The sequence below is a fragment of the Thalassophryne amazonica genome, chromosome 11 (genome assembly GCF_902500255.1).
Source record: "Thalassophryne amazonica chromosome 11, fThaAma1.1, whole genome shotgun sequence".
NCBI lineage: Eukaryota > Metazoa > Chordata > Actinopteri > Batrachoidiformes > Batrachoididae > Thalassophryne > Thalassophryne amazonica.
In genome coordinates, this window is record NC_047113.1 from 99,956,543 (window position 1) to 99,978,610 (window position 22,068).

Here is a 22,068-nt window from a genome sequence, read left to right on the forward strand (position 1 = left end):
TGGAGACTGAATTATGTCAACCCGTCCCGACAGGGAAAACGGGTGGTTAGGTACACTGTTTGTAAGTTTTTGATATTTCTACAATGATAATGTTAGACATGTAGATATTAATTTGGATAAACAGGGGGGAAGAATGACAGGGTTTTTCTCTATATTGTCAATATATGTATTATCAAATATTAATGTCTTCACTTTGATGTACTCTCTGTAATCATGTCTTTCATTTCTGTTCTCTATTATATATGTATATGCATGTGTGAAAGTTCATGTACCATTATTCCTCTAAATAATTACTTAGTGGCAAAAGCAATCATATGCGTTGAGCAAGTGACCATTCAATGTGCAGATTGTTTATCTAGAATGTCAGACTGGTAGGCTGGGGTCATGATTAACTAATCACAGATATGTACTTTTGATTAATGGTTCAGCCTTGAAGGAGAGCATGGCAACCTCACATTGTTATGGAAAGCTTAGGAGACAGGGCTCATATCAATGTAAGACCAGACTTTGTGTCTTTCCATTGTGTTGTGATATCGTCATTCCTATATGCTGTATGCAACGATATTCAATAAATAGGAGAGGCAATGGGCGGGACCTTTAGGATGGACAACAGTTCTTTCTGAAGGAGCTTCTCGTTTGTCCTCTCCTGTACAGGATAAAGAAATTCAGTGTCTCCTGGGTGATCATTTCTGTGTGTGTGTAAACTTTTCAGGTCTAACTCTGAAAAACTCTAACAGGAATCCATTAGCTTAGCGGGGAAATTAGTGCCGAAAATCCACCATGGTGATAGTGCAGTTTATGTGACAGGGAAGTTGAGACTGTGGCCTGTTTCCACAGACGTGTCCATAAAAATCATAGAGGGCTTTGCAAACTTAATATCCATTGCTACATTGGAAGATGTTGAAACTGAGGATGGCCCGTTGACTGTTCCTGCATACTGAGTGTTGTTAGAAGGAAAGGTGATGTAACACAGTGGTAAAAATGTGTTGCAGGCATCCATTTCAAAATGAGCAAATATTTGCACAAAAACAACAATGTTTATCAGTTTGAACATTAAATTTCTTGTCTTTGTGGTGTATTGAATTGAATATAGGTTGAAGAGGATTTGTAAATCATTGTATTGTGTTTTTATTTACATTTTACACAACATCACAACTTCATTGGAATTGGGGTTGTACTTTGTCACTGTATATAGACCCCCTGGCTATGAATTCTTAAATGAATTTGGTGAGTTCATCTCTAACTTGTCGACTAGTGCAGATAACATTTTTCCCCCCTGTCTGCTTATATAGTAATGGTAAATGCCACAGAACCATTTATGTACATTAATACACATATATGCAATTTACTCTTGCAAGACAGTAAGTATGTCGTGTGTGTGACCTCCATCTGCCCTTCCCGATCAGCTTACACCATCCTACTCAAAGCCAACCGACAACGTCTATCAGGATGGGCCGACCACCAAAACAACACGAAGACAGACAAGAATGAAAGACGAGTGGTGAAGGCAATAGCTGGTGAAGTGATGAGAAGTGAGACACTGAGCAGACGGGGCCCCAATCATAGAACTTACCAGGACAAACAAACACACAGGAACATGTAGTGACTTCAACAATCTGTTGCCTAATTAGTGAGCATCCATACCTTAATCTAGGATACCAGAGTCTTGATCCCCTTGAGAGCACCCCCGAATTTTGGTGACGCCACAAACACACAACCATCCATGCACAGAGACCCAGATCACAGCTAAATATCCGATCACTACTGTGGCTGGTGTGTTGGGCCAAGACAAAACCTTACAATATTGGTTGGACCACTCTGGCATGTCAGAAGCCATATGACCGACTGCATGCAACAGACGGAAATGGGTCCAGGACGCAGGGCCACAGGAGAAACCAGAAGAAGAAGTGCAGCAGAAGGGCACAGGGGCCAGGAAGGGCAGCCAACAGAGCCACTGGTGTAGCCCGACGAACCACCACGGGAACGGCCCAGTGGCACTGGAACACCCCCCCACACACACACACACACACACCGCCCCCCACAGAGGCACAGGAAGCAACCCCATACCCAAGTGAAGCACACAGTGCAGGCATGGGCCACAAAAGGGGAGGCTCCTGAACCACACCAGGCGGACCACAGCCCCCAAAGGGAGGAATGAGCAGTGGTGGGGATGGGGAGCACAGGAGCCACTGCAACCAAACCCAAAGCATGGGCAGGGACCACCGAGCCATATGAGGGTGGGGCCTGACTCCCAGACAAGAGGCAAGTCCCAATCCCCTGGGCCAGGAAGCACACAAGGCTCCCAGCACAGCCAGCAGGACCCCCTCAAGCACCCCCCGGCCCCCAACCCATCCCCCACCCCAGACCCCACCCCAAACACCAAAGCCCAAGATCGAAAGACAGCCAAAGTGAGAGCTGGGCAACACCCCACCTCATGGAGACCATGGCCTTCCAACCCACCAGCAGCCATCCACCCCCCAGTGCCAATGCCCACACCCCACCACAACTATTAAAAGGGTGTGACATGTGAGGCCCAACCCCAAGCAGCTGGCAGAAAGGAGAGGACCACACACACCGGGCCCCGCGGCCCGCTCTTTCTTAATAAAGCAGATTTTTTTTCCATTGATATATATTTGAAAATGAGGTTTTACCAGTGGTTAATACTGACTGATTGTTTATTTTTCCAATTCAGCAAAATTGTTTTTTTTTTTTTTTTTTTTTTTTTTGGCAATAGTCAGTATAGTTTTAGACTGTTTAGTTGGCAGCTCAATAAGTGTAGTATCTCCAAGTAAACATAAATTAGGAGATCAAATCAAAAATCAAATCAAAAATCAAATCAAATCAATTTTATTTATATAGCGCCAAATCACAACAAACAGTTGCCCCAAGGCGCTTTATATTGTACGGCAAAAGCCATACAATAATTACAGAAAAACCCCAACGGTCAAAACGACCCCCTATGAGCAAGCACTTGGCGACAGTGGGAAGGAAAACAACTAATAAGAGATAAGGGAAATCTATATCCCGAGATGGAGGACAATTTTTCAGTGACTTCTGACCAAAAACACTGGACAGGTGAGCAGAGCCAAAGGGCATGAAAATAGGTGTCAGTGGTGTTTAGTGGTGTTTTGTCATTGAAAATATGTTTTTATAAATCTGTGTCCAGTGGTCAGGGTCATATGTGAGAAGGAAGTCCATCCCCCATTTTAAACTGCTGTCACCCCCGGCTGTGTCCGTGGCGGCAGCGCCCTCTCGTGCCTGAAGCCCGCACTCCAGGCAGGGCGCCATCTGGTGGTGGTGGGCCAGCAGTACCTCCTCTTCAGGCGGCCCACACAACAAATTTGTTGCTTCCAGACCCCCTTGAGAATTATTTTTCTGAAAATTAGCGAGACTAATTTGAGCTTTTTTTTTTATTTTTTCCAGTAAAACTTTGAAATGGCCAAATCTGAAGACTGAAACCATTTGACTGTGGGTTTGAATGGAATCACTGAAAAGAGGTAATTGTTCCATCGTTTCAAATTGTTACAGACTTTGTCAGTGAGTGCGGCAAAGTTCAAGTGGGCCAGCTCTCCTAATTTAGAAGAGATGTTCATGTCTAGGTACTTAATATTGCCAGTGGGAAAGGTATATTGTGGATCTTCGGGTGAAGGATTCCATAAATCCTCAGTTAAAGGAAGTAAATCAATTGATTTTGACCAATTAACAGAGTAATCTAATACTTCTGAGAAAGTAGTGATCAGTTTAAATACTTATTGTAATGATTTTGAGGGTTCTTGGATATATAGTATAATGTCATCAGCATATAAATTGATTTTGTGGTCAGATATTGAAGAGTTGATACCCTTGATGTTGACGTTCTGACATATTGCAGTCGCAAGTGGTTTGATAAATATTGCAAATAATAGTGGTGAGAGTGGGCAGCCATGTCTGGTCCCTGTTTGCAATGTGAAACTTTGAGAAGCAATCTCGTTAGTTGTGACTGTGGCCTTTGGTGAGTTATATAGAGTTGTGATCCAATGAATGAATGATTCTCCAAAACCAAATTTATGAAAGACTCTAATAAGAAAACTACAGATTACTCTGTCAAAGTCTTTTTCTGCGACCAATGACACCACTATTACCTTTGTATTGCTACTCTGTGATTTGTCAATGAGACTGAGTAGTCTTCTGACATTATTGGTAGAATGTCGACACTTAATAAACCCAGTTTGGTCATTATGTATTATTGATGGCAATACTTTTTCTAAGTGGGATGCTAATGCCTTAGCGATGATTTTTACATCAGTATTTATTAATGATAGCAGGCGATAATTAGAGGTCAGAGTAGGGTCTTTTTCTGGTTTCAATATAAGTTTTATTACTGCAGTATTCAAATGAGTTTTTCATACAATATGATGAAAGGACATAATAAGTGCCCGTAGTCTAAGAATCACCCATAGATTACTGTAGTAGTTCTTAAATATCTGATTAATTTCCTTTGGCGACTGCATAGTTTCCAGCTTGATCCCTGATAGATGTTATCCTTGATTTTTCCTTATTGCATTGTAGTTGATTTGCCAAAAATTTACCTGATTTATTATTATGTTTGAAATTATTATATCTAAGTTGTTGAATGAGGAACTCTGTTTTTTCGATATAATATTGTGAAGTTGGAATTTTGCATTATTTAATTCTGGCAAAGTTTGATCACTTGCTCTCGCAGCATATTTATTTGTTAAATGTTTAATTTTTTCTTCAAGGTCATTTTCAAATTTATGTTCCATTTTATTTTCATAAGAAGAATAATTTTCCCTCTAATTACTGCTTTTCCTGTTTCCCAAGGAGAACCACTTGGAGAGTCATTTCTTTCTATAAAGTCTGCCAACTCTCTTCTTCTGATTTTAGTAAATTCACAGTCCTTTAAGAGTGAGGTGTTAAAGCGCCATGAGTGAGACGCTTTAATAGTGGATTGTATTTGTATGGAAAGTGACACAGGAGCATGATCGATGATAGTGATGGAATGAATTTTAGAATTAATTTTGGGAGTTATAGAATTACTTGAGAGGAACAAGTCAGTTCTAGAATGAGACTGATATACAGGAGATAACATTATGATTATTGGTGACTTCAACATTCATATAAATAAGGCTTCTGATGTCCTCTGTAAATCATTTATGGAAATTGTGGATTTCAGTGGTCTCTGATCACTTGGTTTACAGTTTTGCTGCCGTGTTTACTGGAACAACAACCTTATTTATCACTGTGGTAATGCATCAACTCCGCAATTATGACTGAACTCAAAACTAGACTGCCTGATATCTTAGCTTCACATTTGGAAAATGCCCAATCAGTAGACAGTCTTGTGGATAGTACAAACTCCGCGCTCAAAACTACACTCGACATGATTGCGCCAGCTATATTAAAACCACGCCCCCAAAACAGAGTCACCTTGGTTCAATGATTACTTGTGTGACCTCAAGCATAAGGCTAGAGATCTAGAATGCAAATGGCGTAGTTCAAAATTAGAAGTATTCACCTTGCATGGCGTGATGCTATCTTAGATTATAAACAGTGGGCCTATTGCTCTGATTTGATCAACAAAAATAAGCACAACTCAAAGTTCTTGTTCGACAACACTTATTCATGGACAACCACCACTTTTACAGCACAAGATTTCTTGGATTATTTTGAGAAAAAAAGATGACATTAGGTTAAACATATCCCAACATGCCTTAACCCAGCCACTACACTCTGCTATTGAGGTGGGTCCCATTACTGAGGTATTACCTAGATTTACAGAATTTGACAGTATCTCACTAGGCATCCATTTCAAAATGAACAAATATTTGCACAAAAACAACAGTCTACTGTATCAGTTTGAACATTAAACATTATATTGTCTTTGTGGTGTATTCAATTGAGTATAGGTTAAAGAGGATTTGCAAATCATTGTATTCTGTTTTTTAATTTACATTTTGCACAGTGTCCCAACTTCATTGGAATTGGGGTTGTACTTTATTTTGTATTAATAAATCATATTTTTCCTTTTGAACTAAGTCCTGTGTCCTGCTCCCTGTGTGTGGGTCCACAGTCTAAAACGGTTCAGTACCATCTGAATCCCTAACTATAACAATAACACTACCTCTAACCTTAGTGACATGAAATTTGTGGTTAGGCCCCTGCTTTTCTGCCTTTACATCGCACCCCTTGGGCACATATTGTGGCATTTGGGATTACCTTTCATTGCTATGCTGATGATAATTTTACACTCTGATACAACTGAAATGATGGTTCTTGATTCAGCAAGAGATCGGCATCAGTTTGACCAGGCTTGTGTGTCATACATCACACTGACAGTGAGGAACCTTGGGGTAATTTTTCATCATACATTGTTCTTTGACCACATTAGAGATATTACGAGGACTTTCTTCGACCTGCGAAATATAGCGAAGATTTGTCCCATCCTGTCTATGGCTGATGCTGAGACACTGATTCATGCATTCATCTCTTCTAGATTGGATTACTGCAATGTTTTATTTTCTGGTTTACCGCAGTCCAGCATTAGGTATCTCCAATTGCTAAAAAATGCTGCTGCCAGACTTTTGACAGGAATAAGAAAGTTTGACCACATTACACCAATTTTGGGATCTCTTCACTTACTTCCTGTCCCTGTGAGATGAGATTTTAAGGTTCTGCTACTAACCTATAAAATTGTTCACGGACTGCCCCCCCACTTAGCTGACCTAATTAAACCCTACGTACCTGCCTGGGCTCTGCGTTCTCAGGGTGCAGGACTATTTTGTGTCCCTAGTATGAATAAATGTCTGTGAGTCACAGAGCTTTCTCTTATTGTGACCCTGTTCTGTGGAATGATCTCCCTGCATCAATAAAACAGTCAGATTCTGTAGAGACTTTCAAGTACAGACTTAAGATGCACTTATTTTCCCTTTCATATGGCCAGCATACTGGCATAGTATGTTACTATGCTTTTTACCCTTTTAAATTTCTTTTACTAGGAAACAGAGCGGGCCATGGCCTCAAATTTATCTAAAGTCTGGGTCTTTTAATAAAGCGTAGGGTTAGTGGCCGCAATCACCTTAGTATTTCTTCTGTTTTTCTTATTGCTTAATGCTGTCAAATGATACTGTATTTGTTGTCTTTCCAATGCTTGATTCTGTTTTTCTTTCTGTATGAAGTGTGACTCCATCCAGAGATGGGAGTGGTGTCTGTTTCTGCAACCCTCCCATCCTGTGCACCGGCAACATTTCCTGTATATTCTTTTTGTAAATTGTGCCGGTAGCATGGCCCAAGCAGTGTGTCACCCCTTTGAGTCTGGTCTGCTTGAGGTTTCTTCCTTAAATCATGAGAGGGAGTTTTTCCTTACCACTGTCGCCTGTGTGCTTGCTCTGGGGCTTGGTAAGGTTTGACCTTACTTGTGTGAAGTGCTTTGAGGCAACTTTGTTGTGATTTGGTGCTATGTAAATGAAAATAAATAGTCAAATAAATAAAACTCAATAAAAGCACATCCATGTAAGATAATTTAATTTAGTTGGGACTGCATATATTTATTAAACTAAAAAAAATGACTCATTGGATGAACTCAATTCAGTTAAGTGCAGGATTTCCATCTAATAGATATATGTAGCCTCAACTCAAATAATGCACATCCATGGAAGATAAGTTAATTTAATTTAGTTGTGTCTCCAATATATTTGTTAGATGGAAATCCAATCCAATGAGACAGTTTTTTTGAGTGTATTAGAGTGTGCACATTCCATATAAAAGTGAGATGATTCACTTTTAGTTTCTTCTCGCTCTTGCAATTTGTACAGCTGAAATTGGATCAACGCTGGCTGTGCCATGCTGGTCATTATAAAGTTTAGGGCATCTTTTCAAGACCCTTCTTAATGCAAGGATGCGGGCAGTGTGATCCTGAAAAGTGCTGCTCAGTCACTCAGGGATCTGCCAAAATTCACTGGTGCCTCTATTAAAAAACACCTATATGGCCTGAGCCACCTTTGTGTGGGTCCATGAAGACAGCTCCTGGTGTACACCAGCTGCTTCATCACTCACCAATCGCCACAAGAGTTTAAGCATATCAGTTCAATTCAGTTTGTTTATATAGCACCAAATCGCAACACAAGTTGCCCCACGTTGCTTCAGAAAGGTCTGACCTTACCCAACCTCCAAGCAAACACATTGACAGTAGTGGTAAGGAAAACCTCCCTCGTGTGTTTCTTGATTGTAGGATGAAACCTCAAGCAGGCCAAACTCAGAGGGGTGACCATCTGCTCTAACCATACTACCAATAACAAATTGCCAATTCTTTGTTGTATTTTGTTGTATTTGTTGAATATACAAGACAGAGAAGAGGCAATGAGGTGTCTTATTAATCATAAAATCCAGTGGTCGTATTAATCAAATGTCAAGTCGTAAAGATTATGGAGCCGTGAAGTAGAACATAAACTGGGATCATCAGTGAGTTCACATTTCTGATTCATGGAACCACATCACATATTGCCATCTCCTAGAGCACTTCACAGATCACTAGACCCCCACTTTCACCAATTCATCACCACTGTGCAGTGAAGGCACAACCAGTCAACATGAGTAGCTCATCATGATGGTGTTTAGGCTTTGGGATACACAGTCCATAGTTTTGATTCAACACTGACTCATTCTCAGCAGTAGATCTACAAGACCTCCAGTGGTAGTTGTCTGCAGACTCTTCATTTGCCAAAATTTCAGCCAAAGAACAAAGCAGAAATTGAGCAAGAATGAACAATGTACAGCAACACTATATCAGGAAAGTGAAATTACAGGCAAGATGCTAACATGATCACTGGTAACATAATCCTACATTTCACCAATTTCAAAAATGTTAGATTTGTCCAACTCCACCAGTAGGAGCATAAATATAAATGTGAAGGGGAAAAGTGATTCAATATATCCAAATATATATTGAATTATTCATGGGATACAGGGAACAGATGGGTTTCAGATGGGTAATCTGGATTTGAATGATGGAAGCTCGGACCCAGACTGGTTTATTTTGGCAGGTACTCTATGCCACAGAACAGGTGCATTATAAGAAAAATCTCACTGGATGAGGTACAAATGGTTATAAAAAATTACATGCACATGAATTGGATTAAAGTAAGGGAGAGTTGTGTGGCATCATCTTCACTCTCTCTTCCTGTGCTTCACCTAGATCCAGGGGCAGGATAAGGTCCAGATGGCTGGATGTGAAGCCAGGCACAGTGGATAACCAGTGCACCATCTGTGTTTTATCATTGCCTGTATGCTCCAGAGTAACTTGCAGGTGTATTGTCTTCTGCCCATTGAGCCAGGTAATGTTTCTTCCACGCAGTCTACCAAAATCCAGACTTCACATGCTTAGGTAGACAGACATAATGACAGAGGCTGAGTGACCCAGCATCTCCTCTCAACCTGGTTTTAGCCCGCCAGTCGAAGCTGTTGCCTGTAGTTTGGCTGCTTCACATGCTGCATTGTCGAGCAGCCAAAGGTAAGAGCTGAGTGTCAGCTGGGTGAAAGGTAGATAAGTTACCCCAGTTGAGTGTGACTGCTCCCTAACCAGAATTGTTTTCCCACCCTTAAAACCCCATACATCAATGATTCTTACCTTTATTTAACCAGGAAAAGAGTCTCATTGAGATTAAAAATCTCTTTTACAAGAGCGTCCTGGCCAAGACAGGCAGCAAGGTTACGTGTCAATTTCAGCATTCCACCACACATACAGAATAAACATATTACCAGCCAATGGAAAAGTTTCAGTATAAAAGTTCAAAAACAACACATTTTTACAATTAAAAAAAAAAAAAAAAAATTCAGTTAAAACAACTACATGTCAATGTGTGTCAATGATGGACACAAAGTATGGAGATCCTGGGTTACCAGATCATCATAAAAGCCCTAGTTGGCCTCGCTGATGGGATCCAAAGGAAGGCAGAGCATGGCACCAGCTTTAGGAGCTGGAGTTGCTGAAGAGTGGCAAGGATGCTGGCTAGCTGCCTTTAGGGCTTCACTGTGGATTTTCTGTTGGGGTTTACTCCTCTAGTCATTTTGTCTTGTCCAAAACAACCACAAGACAGTGTTGCTATTCACCCGTAGTTGGGTTCTGTTCATGGGCACCTCTGGTGAGTCCTTGCAGCAATGTCTGAGACTGCGAAGTACTGTGTGATGAAGCACTGCAAAGGGCTTGTCCTCAGAGAGGCTGTCTACTGCCGAGCCAGAGGTGCAGGCTGAAGGTATAAGATGACAAGCACACAGTACAACTGACACATGAATAGGCCAACTGACATATGTTTAGATAATCACACATGCATTACTGTCATGGTTTCCCCTGATCCCTGTTTTTTTATTCTGTTATTAAACCTGTTGTCATGTGTGAGTTTTTTCCCCCCACATGGTGCTCTCTGTTGAGTTCTACACTGGCTGCTCCTTACTACTCATCTCTGCCACACACCTGGAGTGTATGAGCAGCAGACTATATAAACTCAGACTTTCTGATTAGTAGTGCCAGATTCTTGGTTGGTATACTACCTTTCCTGGGGCGGGGTTCATGATGGACTCTTCCGCAATTCATGACTCATGACCCAGATCGTTCCATGAGGACCAAGCCTCATTGCTTTTCTGTGACCTTGACCGCATCTTCCTGCTGCTCCCATGCGCCTAAGACGTCGGAGCTTCCCACAGCTAAACTCAAGGTAACCTGGCCAACTCTCTAATTCCCGTATTAGAGCGAACTGTCTTTCCTGGTGTTCCAGATGCTTTCCTGAGTGGCTCCCATGCTACCCTGGTTCCTGGTCCCTGGATCCCTGCACAGCAAGTCACCTTGGAACTCCTCGGCTCTCAGCTCAGAGTGCAGCTCTACTTCATGCCAGTTAAGTTGCTTCTCGTCTCAGTGGGATCCCGTTCTCACTCGTTCCTGTCTGTGACTGTGCTAAGATAAAAGAACTGTTCCAAGAACTCTTCCTAAGAATTGCATAAATGCTGATATTGAACTGTTAAGAGCCCATTTGTCTAAGTCCTACTTAATTGGAAGTGTGTCACAAACACGCAGCACTTGACCTCTGACCTCTGGAGACAATTAATGAACTGTGACCTCTTTCTGAAAAGTAAACTTTATTTCCTAAGAGGAGAACATTATTCCCTGAACTGTGAACAACCCTATTTTAAGCCTTTTCTGAACTGTGACTCTTTAAGGCTTCCAGTGTTACGAGTGCATTCACTCACCATCTGTGTCTTCATTTCCCTTAGTTCCTGGCCTCGGCGTCATGCGTTCCATCTGGTCCTGGGCCCTGAACCTCTGCTTTCAGTTCTCCTTCAAGACTGGTTCGGGATACTGCAGCTCCCTATTCTAACCACCAGGAGGCGGGCCACTCTCCATTCGGCAGGCACCTCCAGCGCAGCATCTTTATTTTGTCCTTACAATAATTATATTTTCTTTTGTAAACTACTCCATGTGTTGTTCCCTAGCGTTTGGGTCCATTGCCTGAATCAGTCCAGGTCCGTCCAGACCTCTAACCATAACAATTACAATAATACTAAAACAAAAAAAACTACAATTTTTTTATTAGGTTACTTCTGGGTACAAGTTTTGCTAAGGACACATATTTCACCCTGAATGTGTTGTATGGCTGGGGGGGCCTGGCTGCTGGTTTGTTTGCCTTTTGTGTTTCCTCCCAGGTGGCGTGCATTTGGGACTGAGTGGCTGTGTTGCTGAGGCTGTTAGGAGGACTTCACCCTGATCACCTGCGACTCGTCAGGACTCACAGCTGAGGTGCATCTGGAGGGATTGGAGTATGTTGGCATTTAAGACTGAAGTGCACAGTGTGCATTTGCCAGAGACTCGACCTTGTGACCAGACGGGTGAGATCGTCGTCTTGGGAGCCATCTCATCAGCAGCGGACGCTGAGAATGTCCAGGTTTGATGCACGGTCTGTGAAAGAGGAGAGGGTGAGGTCTCACGCTCGTCAGCACACTTCCTGAGGTACGTTGGATTTTGTGACTAACAGTTATACAGTCAGTAAATGTGGTGTCCCTCACACCTTATTGTATTGAGCTGTATGTTAGTCATGTATCAGCTTCCACTGCGGTGGTGATTTGTGAACGGGATGTTCCATGCCTGCAGGTTGGAAGCTGATCAGTAATCAAGCCAGGAAGTGTTTGCTGTTTGTACACCTTTAAGTGTTCTGTGTGTAGAGTGTGGACTCACATAATGGTTCCTTCTTTCACAGACTCGGTTGTTGCGGCCACCTGGGGGGTGTCGGCGGGGTCCTTGGGTCCGAAACAGCTTCTGGCTCCGGACCATTAGCGCTGCTGGGAGCGCACCACGCCAGACCGCACCTTTTATTATTATTATGATCACTGTTATGTATTAAATTCAGTTAGCCTTTGTACCGTGCTCTGCTTATTTCATACTGGGTCCTTCAAACGCTGGTCGGTTCTCCGAGCTGCGTCCGACACATAACAGTAGTCTCTGGCCAGACATCACGGACCCAGCGGTAGCAGAGACGGTAACGCGCCGGGAAGGCGGCAGCAGACGTTCAGTAGTTATCCGGATCAGTTGCGGGGCTCTCCGCCCGGAAGGTGCGTGTTTGAGAACCCATTACTGGATACTAATTTGTGCTCTCTTGCAGCCGTGTCCTGTGTTTGTGCCTTATCCGTGGGTCGTGGTGGAGTGTGACTGGCGACAGCTTCGCGTCACACTCCGACCGGATAAGAGGCTTAAACGGGAGCTGCAAGAGTGCGTTTGTAATGGGTTCACGCGCACGGCGGAGCTCTGTTAGCACGGGTCGCTGGGCTTCCTGTGCTACAGTCGTAGCCCCGTTTCCCCGGATAAAAGGTAACTATTGCGTCTGTTGTTTCAGCTCCGGCGTTATTTCGTTGAGCACATTTTGGTTGTGTTGCACACAGCTGCGCACGAAGATGCAGCTCGTTTGTTTTTTGTCACCAAAGGGGGTTTTTCATTTTTTAGCACTCTGGTTCCCCCTTGTGGTGACTGAATCACGGTACCGTCAAGCTCTTGAGTAGGAACAGGTGTGTTCCATGTGGTTGAGCTTGACGGTATAACTCACTGATTTGTTTTGTGTTGGTTCATTTTGTGTGGGTGTTTTTTGAGTGGGTTTTTGTGGGCTTTTGTTTTTTTGTTGTCCACTGTTTGTCTGGGGGTGTGATCCTGCAGCCTTTGTTACACAAAAAAAAACAAAAAGGAAAGACGGGGACCCAAACAACTGTGTGTTGGTCTGTTTTTTTTTTTTTTTTCTTTTGTTTCTTTTTGTTTCCCCCCTCCCCGGGGTTAGATGGAACGGTCCCCTGGGGGGTGATTGGGTGGTATTTGGGTTGTTTTTTCTCTTTGTTTTTTGTTATGCCCTCTCTTCTCCTCTGACTCCAGCCGGGGGTGCCGTAGTGTCGGCATTGCTGGAGGGGTGCAGTTAGGTTGTACTGGGCGTTTCCCAGGTGGCCTCTGCACCCGGGAGGGGAGGGGGGGGGGGTTTGGGGTTTTTGTTTTGTTTTTCCTCCCCCAGTTTCCACCCTCAGGGTTTGACTGTGGTGTCCTCTGGGGGGGAAAAGGCGTTGGGTCCATCTAGCCGTGGGCGGCCGGGGCTGGGTCCATTGGTCGTGTGGGGAGGCGTCTCCTGGGGTTGACGAGTGGTCCTCTGGGGGGCGCTGGTAGTCCCCGTGGGTGACGGTGGATCCCAGAGGGACCTCGGCCGTGGTTATTACTCCTGGAGCTGGCGGGTGGCCCTCTGGGGGGTGTTGGTCCCTGCGTGTCGTTTGGGGGGGAGGAGGGGGGGTCTTTTGGCATTTTTGTTTGTGTGTTTACATGTGGGTTGTTTTTCTTTTCTCCCCTTCCCTGGGGTTTGATGGAACGGTCCTCTGGGGGGGGGGGGGTGTTTTAGTATTTTTGTTTGTAGGTTTGGGTTGTTTTTCCTTTCTCCCCTTCCCTGGGGTTTGATGGGACGGTCCCCTGGGGAGGGGGGGGGGGGATGTTTTGGTTGTTTTGTTTTTGACTAATCACACGTTTGGTTAAAGGCTGACCGCACAGGTGTAGGAACTCCTGGCCACACCTGTGCTAAGACTGTCAGAAACAAAGGCAAAGATGCAGCCAGTTCAACCAGTCTGTTGGAGGACTAACGCGGACGTGGTTTCCAGCCATGGTCCCTGGAGGGGGGTGTTTCTCCTGGGCCAGGTGTGTGTGGTCGCCGGGAGGCTTCCCGTGAGGGTGGGGTACTGTTGTATGGCTGGGGGGGCCTGGCTGCTGGTTTGTTTGCCTTTTGTGTTTCCTCCCAGGTGGCGTGCATTTGGGACTGAGTGGCTGTGTTGCTGAGGCTGTTAGGAGGACTTCACCCTGATCACCTGCGACTCGTCAGGACTCACAGCTGAGGTGCATCTGGAGGGATTGGAGTATGTTGGCATTTAAGACTGAAGTGCACAGTGTGCATTTGCCAGAGACTCGACCTTGTGACCAGACGGGTGAGATCGTCGTCTTGGGAGCCATCTCATCAGCAGCGGACGCTGAGAATGTCCAGGTTTGATGCACGGTCTGTGAAAGAGGAGAGGGTGAGGTCTCACGCTCGTCAGCACACTTCCTGAGGTACGTTGGATTTTGTGACTAACAGTTATACAGTCAGTAAATGTGGTGTCCCTCACACCTTATTGTATTGAGCTGTATGTTAGTCATGTATCAGCTTCCACTGCGGTGGTGATTTGTGAACGGGATGTTCCATGCCTGCAGGTTGGAAGCTGATCAGTAATCAAGCCAGGAAGTGTTTGCTGTTTGTACACCTTTAAGTGTTCTGTGTGTAGAGTGTGGACTCACATAATGGTTCCTTCTTTCACAGACTCGGTTGTTGCGGCCACCTGGGGGGTGTCGGCGGGGTCCTTGGGTCCGAAACAGCTTCTGGCTCCGGACCATTAGCGCTGCTGGGAGCGCACCACGCCAGACCGCACCTTTTATTATTATTATGATCACTGTTATGTATTAAATTCAGTTAGCCTTTGTACCGTGCTCTGCTTATTTCATACTGGGTCCTTCAAACGCTGGTCGGTTCTCCGAGCTGCGTCCGACACATAACAGAATGGACTCAATGATCTAGTGACTGTAGGTCTGTGGAACCCATTTTCAGTTTTTAGCTTAAGAAAATTGATACAAAAACTAATTTTTTCAAACTAACATTCATTGCCCTTGGCTCAATTTTCTGTGAGGAATATAAGTCAGAAATCATTTTCAATGATGCCTCCCCTGTATACTAGTGCTGTGTTGAAAAGATTAATTCGCTGATTTTTAATCAATTCTCATTTTAAATCCCAAAGATATATATATATATATATATATATATATATATATATATATCAGAGGCGATTGCTCTAAGACTGCAAGGGAAGCTCAGCTTCCCCTAAAATGTCAAAAAATAAGTGATCAAATATATACTGTTGTGTGTACATGTCATTGACTAAATATGCGCTACAACGCGCTCAACTTTTGTTCAGAATCAGCTTCTTATCACTGGTAATGACGCGGCTTTCCTCTCACTCATTCCCGCAGCTTCACAGTGCTTTAAACAGTGTGGATGCTGAGCGTCCACAGAGTTCAATAGCGAAGCAAAGAGTGCAGCGAAACAAGACGAGTCATTGGATAAATGCTGGGGTTTGTCCCGCCCATCGGACGCTCAGCGTTTCTGGGGGTCTATGGGGCAGTGGGCTGGCCTCGGCTGGCCCGGACGCTCAGCTTCTGCATGATGATTGGATGATCTGTCTGAGACTGAATCCCTTTTTGATTGACAGCGAAATGAGCAAATCAGCGATCTTTTGGTGTAAACATCTGTGGGAGCATTTTTTAATTTTCATTTTGTTCTGAGTTGAACCGGAGACTTTCCTAATCCTCTTAGCGGCATTTTCTTTGTTAAAAACGACTAGCGACAAATCGAGCTTCTATTTCTGGTGGGTTTTTTTTTTTTGGTTTTTTTTGTAGCTGCTTGTGTTTGGAGACTGACTTCTATCACTCTTTCTGACTTCTATCGCAGTTTCTGTCCCTACCGAGCAGCGGGTGCTGCTGAGCTCCTCCACTGTCACAAAGTACTCACAGGCGGACAAACTTCACACTAGTCTCGCGCCAGTCTCAGCTAGCGAGCTAGCTAGGTAGCAAGCTGCAGATAATGGCAGGCAATTTGAATGTTGTGGACCGGATTTTGGCAAAGCCATTTGATAGTCTTCCTTACGAAGAAAAACTTAGAGTTAAACAGCAGGGCAGATCAACTCCTCAGATTAATTTGGTGCAAAAGGTGGGGAAAAGTAACAGGTCTTTTCAGCTGTCCTGGTATGACAACGTGAGCTGGCTGACTGGAAGTGCTGTAACAAATAAAATGTACTGTTGGCCATGCCTCTTGATGAAACCATCTCAGGGATGTATTGTCAGGTCAAAAGTGGGTTTTGGGGATCTGTCCAACTTTGAGAGGGCATACAACAGGCATGAAAAAAGCAATGAACATGTGAGTGCATGTGCAAGGTTAAGTTGCCTGGGCAGAATCAAGGTTGAGCATGCAATCAATGAAGGCGCTCGCATTCAAGTGGCAAAACATAATGAAGCAGTTAAACAAAACAGAGCTTTCCTAAACCACCTTATTGATGTGAATTCCTTGCTTGGCCATCAGGAGCTGTCATTTAGGGGGCATGATGAGAGTGTTGACTCATCCAACAAGGGGAATTACAGGGAGTTTAATGAAACATTAGCTAAATATGACTCTGTCCTGGCCACACAATTCCTGTCATCAGCTGTGTTTTCTGGTATGTCCCATACAATCCAAAATGACTTGATCTCTGCTCTTTCAGCCACTGTTTCTGATGAGATCAAGGATGAAATCCAGGCTGCTCCCTTTTTTGCATGGCAGGTGGATGAAACAACTGATATAGCTTGTCATGCTCAACTCTCTGTCAGTGTTCACTATGTGGATAGGGCAGGTAAAATTCAGGAGCGCTTTATTGGATTTTTTGATGTTTCTGGGGGAAGAGATGCTCTGTCTGTTTTTGAAGTCTTGAATGAGAACATGCAGGGCTACAATTTCAGGGGGAAACTTGTGGCGCAAACCTATGATGGGGCTGCTGTCATGGCTTCAGCTCTCAATGGTTTGCAGGCCAAAGTTAAAGCAATAGCCCCCAGTGCAATCTTTGTGCATTGCTATGCACACACACTGAATCTGGTTCTGTCCCCGGGTGGCTAAATGCTTATCTGAGTGCAGAATATTTTTTGCATCACTCTCTGGGTTTGCCACATTTTCCTCAAAATCCACAAAGAGGATGTCTTTTCTTGAGTCTGCAGGCTGCTCAAGGTTGCCCAGAAATGCTCCTACTCGATGGAATTTCACATCACGGATAGTGAGCACTGTGGCAAACAATTATGATGCCCTCCTGCAAACTTTTGAGATGATCATTGCAGATAAGTCCATGGATGATGACACATTAGACTGTGCCAAAGGCCTTCTGATGAAACTGGAGGATTCTGAGTTTGTGTTCATGTTGTACACATATGAACAAATCTTCTCTGAGACTGATGTGGTGTTTGACATTGTCCAGCAGAGAGCTATGGATGTTCTGTACTGCAAGAAAAGAATTGAGTCTCTTCTTGCTTTTGTCAAAGAGAAGAGGTCAGAGGGGGCTTTCCAAGCTGTTTATGCCAAAGCAGCAGATCTCACATCAGACCCACAAACTGAGCCCATGAGAAAACGCCGTCTGTCACAACTACAGGATCCCAAGGAGCACTACAGAAATCTGTACATGGCCATCCTAGACAGAGCAGCTACCTCAGCGTTTTGCAAATTTGGAACGTCTGCGCTTCTTGGAATTGGTCAATCCAGGGAAATTTAATGAGATGAGACAAGTGTTTCCAGAGGAGGCATTTCAGAGTGTCCTGAAAAGTTTTGGCCAGGTCTTAGATTCAGGGAGACTGAGGTCTGAACTTCAAGTCCTATATTCAAACCAGGACTTGCAGGGCAACAGGGGAAAGCTATGTGATTTCTTGCTGTTTCTGAAAGACATGGAGTTGGACAGTGCAATGGCTCAGGTGTACAAACTATTGTCATTAGTGGCAACGATTGGAGCTACATCTCCAGGTGTAGAGAGGAGCTTCTCCTTCTTTAAAGAGGCTCAAGTCTTACACCCGCAACACCATGGGCCAAGGCTGTTTAAGCAGCCTAGCTCTGCTGGCCATTGAGAAGACACTAGTCAAGTCCCTGGAAAATCAAATCAAATGAAATAATTTTATTTATATAGCGCCAAGTCACAACAAACAGTTGCCCCAAGGCGCTTTATATTGTACGGCAAAAGCCATACAATAATTACAGAAACCCCCAACAGTCAAAACGACCCCCTATGAGCAAGCACTTGGCGACAGTGGGAAGGAAAAATTCCCTTTTAACAGGAAGAAACGTCCAGCAGAACCAGGCTCAGGGAGGGGCAGTCTTCTGCTGGGACTGGTTGGGGCTGATGCCTTGAAAAGATGCCTTGTTGGTACGACAGGGTCACAGATCATTTTCTTGAAAAGGAACGGAGGGTAAAATTTACGTATAAATAAACCGACACATTTTATGATGTAGGCCGAAATTGAGCTTCCCCTTCTTGAAAGACCAGCATCTGCCACTGATATATATATATATATATATTGATATATATATATATATTGATATATATATATATATATATATATATATATATATATATGAAAATGATCATTTCTCTACATTGATTGTGAACAGATTCATGACCACTAACATGATTTTCTTACATTTAAACAGCACTTTCAGTGTTCATATAATGTTCTAAATCTGTGCTGTCATATTAATTCCGTGCTTACACATTTTCGTTAATTTATCAATCAATCAATCAATCAATTTTTTTATATAGCGCCAAATCACAACAAACAGTTGCCCCAAGGCGCTTTATATTGTAAGGCAAGGCCATACAATAATTATGTAAAACCCCAACGGTCAAAACGACCCCCTGTGAGCAAGCACTTGGCTACAGTGGGAAGGAAAAACTCCCTTTTAACAGGAAGAAACCTCCAGCAGAACCAGGCTCAGGGAGGGGCAATCTTCTGCTGGGACTGGTTGGGGCTGAGGGGGAGAACCAGGAAAAAGACATGCTGTGGAGGGGAGCAGAGATCGATCACTAATGATTAAATGCAGAGTGGTGCATACAGAGCAAAAAGAGAAAGAAACAGTGCATCATGGGAACCCCCCAGCAGTCTACGTCTATAGCAGCATAACTAAGGGATGGTTCAGGGTCACCTGATCCAGCCCTAACTATAAGCTTTAGCAAAAAGGAAAGTTTTAAGCCTAATCTTAAAAGTAGAGAGGGTGTCTGTCTCCCTGATCAATCAATCAATCAATCAATCAATTTTTTTTATATAGCGCCAAATCACAACAAACAGTTGCCCCAAGGTGCTTTATATTGTAAGGCAAGGCCATACAATAATTATGTAAAACCCCAACGGTCAAAACGACCCCCTGTGAGCAAGCACTTGGCTACAGTGGGAAGGAAAAACTCCCTTTTAACAGGAAGAAACCTCCAGCAGAACCAGGCTCAGGGAGGGGCAGTCTTCTGCTGGGACTGGTTGGGGCTGAGGGAGAGAACCAGGAAAAAGACATGCTGTGGAGGGGAGCAGAGATCGATCACTAATGATTAAATGCAGAGTGGTGCATACAGAGCAAAAAGAGAAAGAAACAGTGCATCATGGGAACCCCCCAGCAGTCTACGTCTACAGCATAACTAAGGGATGGTTCAGGGTCACCTGATCCAGCCCTAACTATAAGCTTTAGCAAAAAGGAAAGTTTTAAGCCTAATCTTAAAAGTAGAGAGGGTGTCTGTCTCCCTGATCTGAATTGGGAGCTGGTTCCACAGGAGAGGAGCCTGAAAGCTGAAGGCTCTGCCTCCCATTCTACTCTTACAAACCCTAGGAACTACAAGTAAGCCTGCAGTCTGAGAGCGAAGCGCTCTATTGGGGTGATATGGTACTACGAGGTCCCTAAGATAAGATGGGACCTGATTATTCAAAACCTTATAAGTAAGAAGAAGAATTTTAAATTCTATTCTAGAATTAACAGGAAGCCAATGAAGAGAGGCCAATATGGGTGAGATATGCTCTCTCCTTCTAGTCCCCGTCAGTACTCTAGCTGCAGCATTTTGAATTAACTGAAGGCTTTTTAGGGAACTTTTAGGACAACCTGATAATAATGAATTACAATAGTCCAGCCTAGAGGAAATAAATGCATGAATTAGTTTTTCAGCATCACTCTGAGACAAGACCTTTCTGATTTTAGAGATATTGTGTAAATGCAAAAAAGCAGTCCTACATATTTGTTTAATATGCGCTTTGAATGACATATCCTGATCAAAAATGACTCCAAGATTTCTCACAGTATTACTAGAGGTCAGGGTAATGCCATCCACAGTAAGGATCTGGTTAGACACCATGTTTCTAAGATTTGTGGGGCCAAGTACAATAACTTCAGTTTTATCTGAGTTTAAAAGCAGGAAATTAGAGGTCATCCATGTCTTTATGTCTGTAAGACAATCCTGCAGTTTAGCTAATTGGTGTGTGTCCTCTGGCTTCATGGATAGATAAAGCTGGGTATCATCTGCGTAACAATGAAAATTTAAGCAATACCGTCTAATAATACTGCCTAAGGGAAGCATGTATAAGTGAATAAAATTGGTCCTAGCACAGAACATTGTGGAACTCCATAATTAACTTTAGTCTGTGAAGAAGATTCCCCATTTACATGAACAAATTGTAATCTATTAGACAAATATGATTCAAACCACCGCAGCGCAGTGCCTTTAATACCTATGGCATGCTCTCTGTAATAAAATTTTATGGTCAACAGTATCAAAAGCAGCACTGAGGTCTAACAGAACAAGCACAGAGATGAGTCCACTGTCCGAGGCCATAAGAAGATCATTTGTAACCTTCACTAATGCTGTTTCTGTACTATGATGAATTCTAAACCTGACTGAAACTCTTCAAATAGACCATTCCTCTGCAGATGATCAGTTAGCTGTTTTACAACTACCCTTTCAAGAATTTTTGAGAGAAAAGGAAGGTTGGAGATTGGCCTATAATTAGCTAAGATAGCTGGGTCAAGTGATGGCTTTTTATGTAATGGTTTAATTACTGCCACCTTAAAAGCCTGTGGTACATAGCCAACTAACAAAGATAGATTGATCATATTTAAGATCGAAGCATTAAATAATGGTAGGGCTTCCTTGAGCAGCCTGGTAGGAATGGGGTCTAATAAACATGTTGATGGTTTGGATGAAGTAACTAATGAAAATAACTCAGACAGAACAATCGGAGAGAAAGAGTCTAACCAAATACCGGCATCACTGAAAGCAGCCAAAGATAACGATACGTCTTTGGGATGGTTATGAGTAATTTTTTCTCTAATAGTTAAAATTTTGTTAGCAAAGAAAGTCATGAAGTCATTACTAGTTAAAGTTAATGGAATACTCAGCTCAATAGAGCTCTGACTCTTTGTCAGCCTGGCTACAGTGCTGAAAAGAAACCTGGGGTTGTTCTTATTGTCTTCAATTAGTGATGAGTAGAAAGATTTCCTAGCTTTACGGAGGGCTTTTTTATAGAGCAACAGACTCTTTTTCCAGGCTAAGTGAAGATCTTGTAAGTTAGTGAGACGCCATTTCCTCTCCAGCTTACGGGTTATCTGCTTTAAGCTACGAGTTTGTGAGTTATACCACGGAGTCAGGCACTTCTGATTTAAAGCTCTCTTTTTTAGAGGAGCTACAGCATCCAAAGTTGTCTTCAATGAGGATGTAAAACTATTGACGAGATACTCTATCTCACTTACAGAGTTTAGGTAGCTACTCTGCACTGTGTTGGTATATGGCATTAGAGAACATAAAGAAGGAATCATATCCTTAAACCTAGTTACAGCGCTTTCTGAAAGACTTCTAGTGTAATGAAACTTATTCCCCACTGCTGGGTAGTCCATCAGAGTAAATGTAAATGTTATTAAGAAATGATCAGACAGAAGGGAGTTTTCAGGGAATACTGTT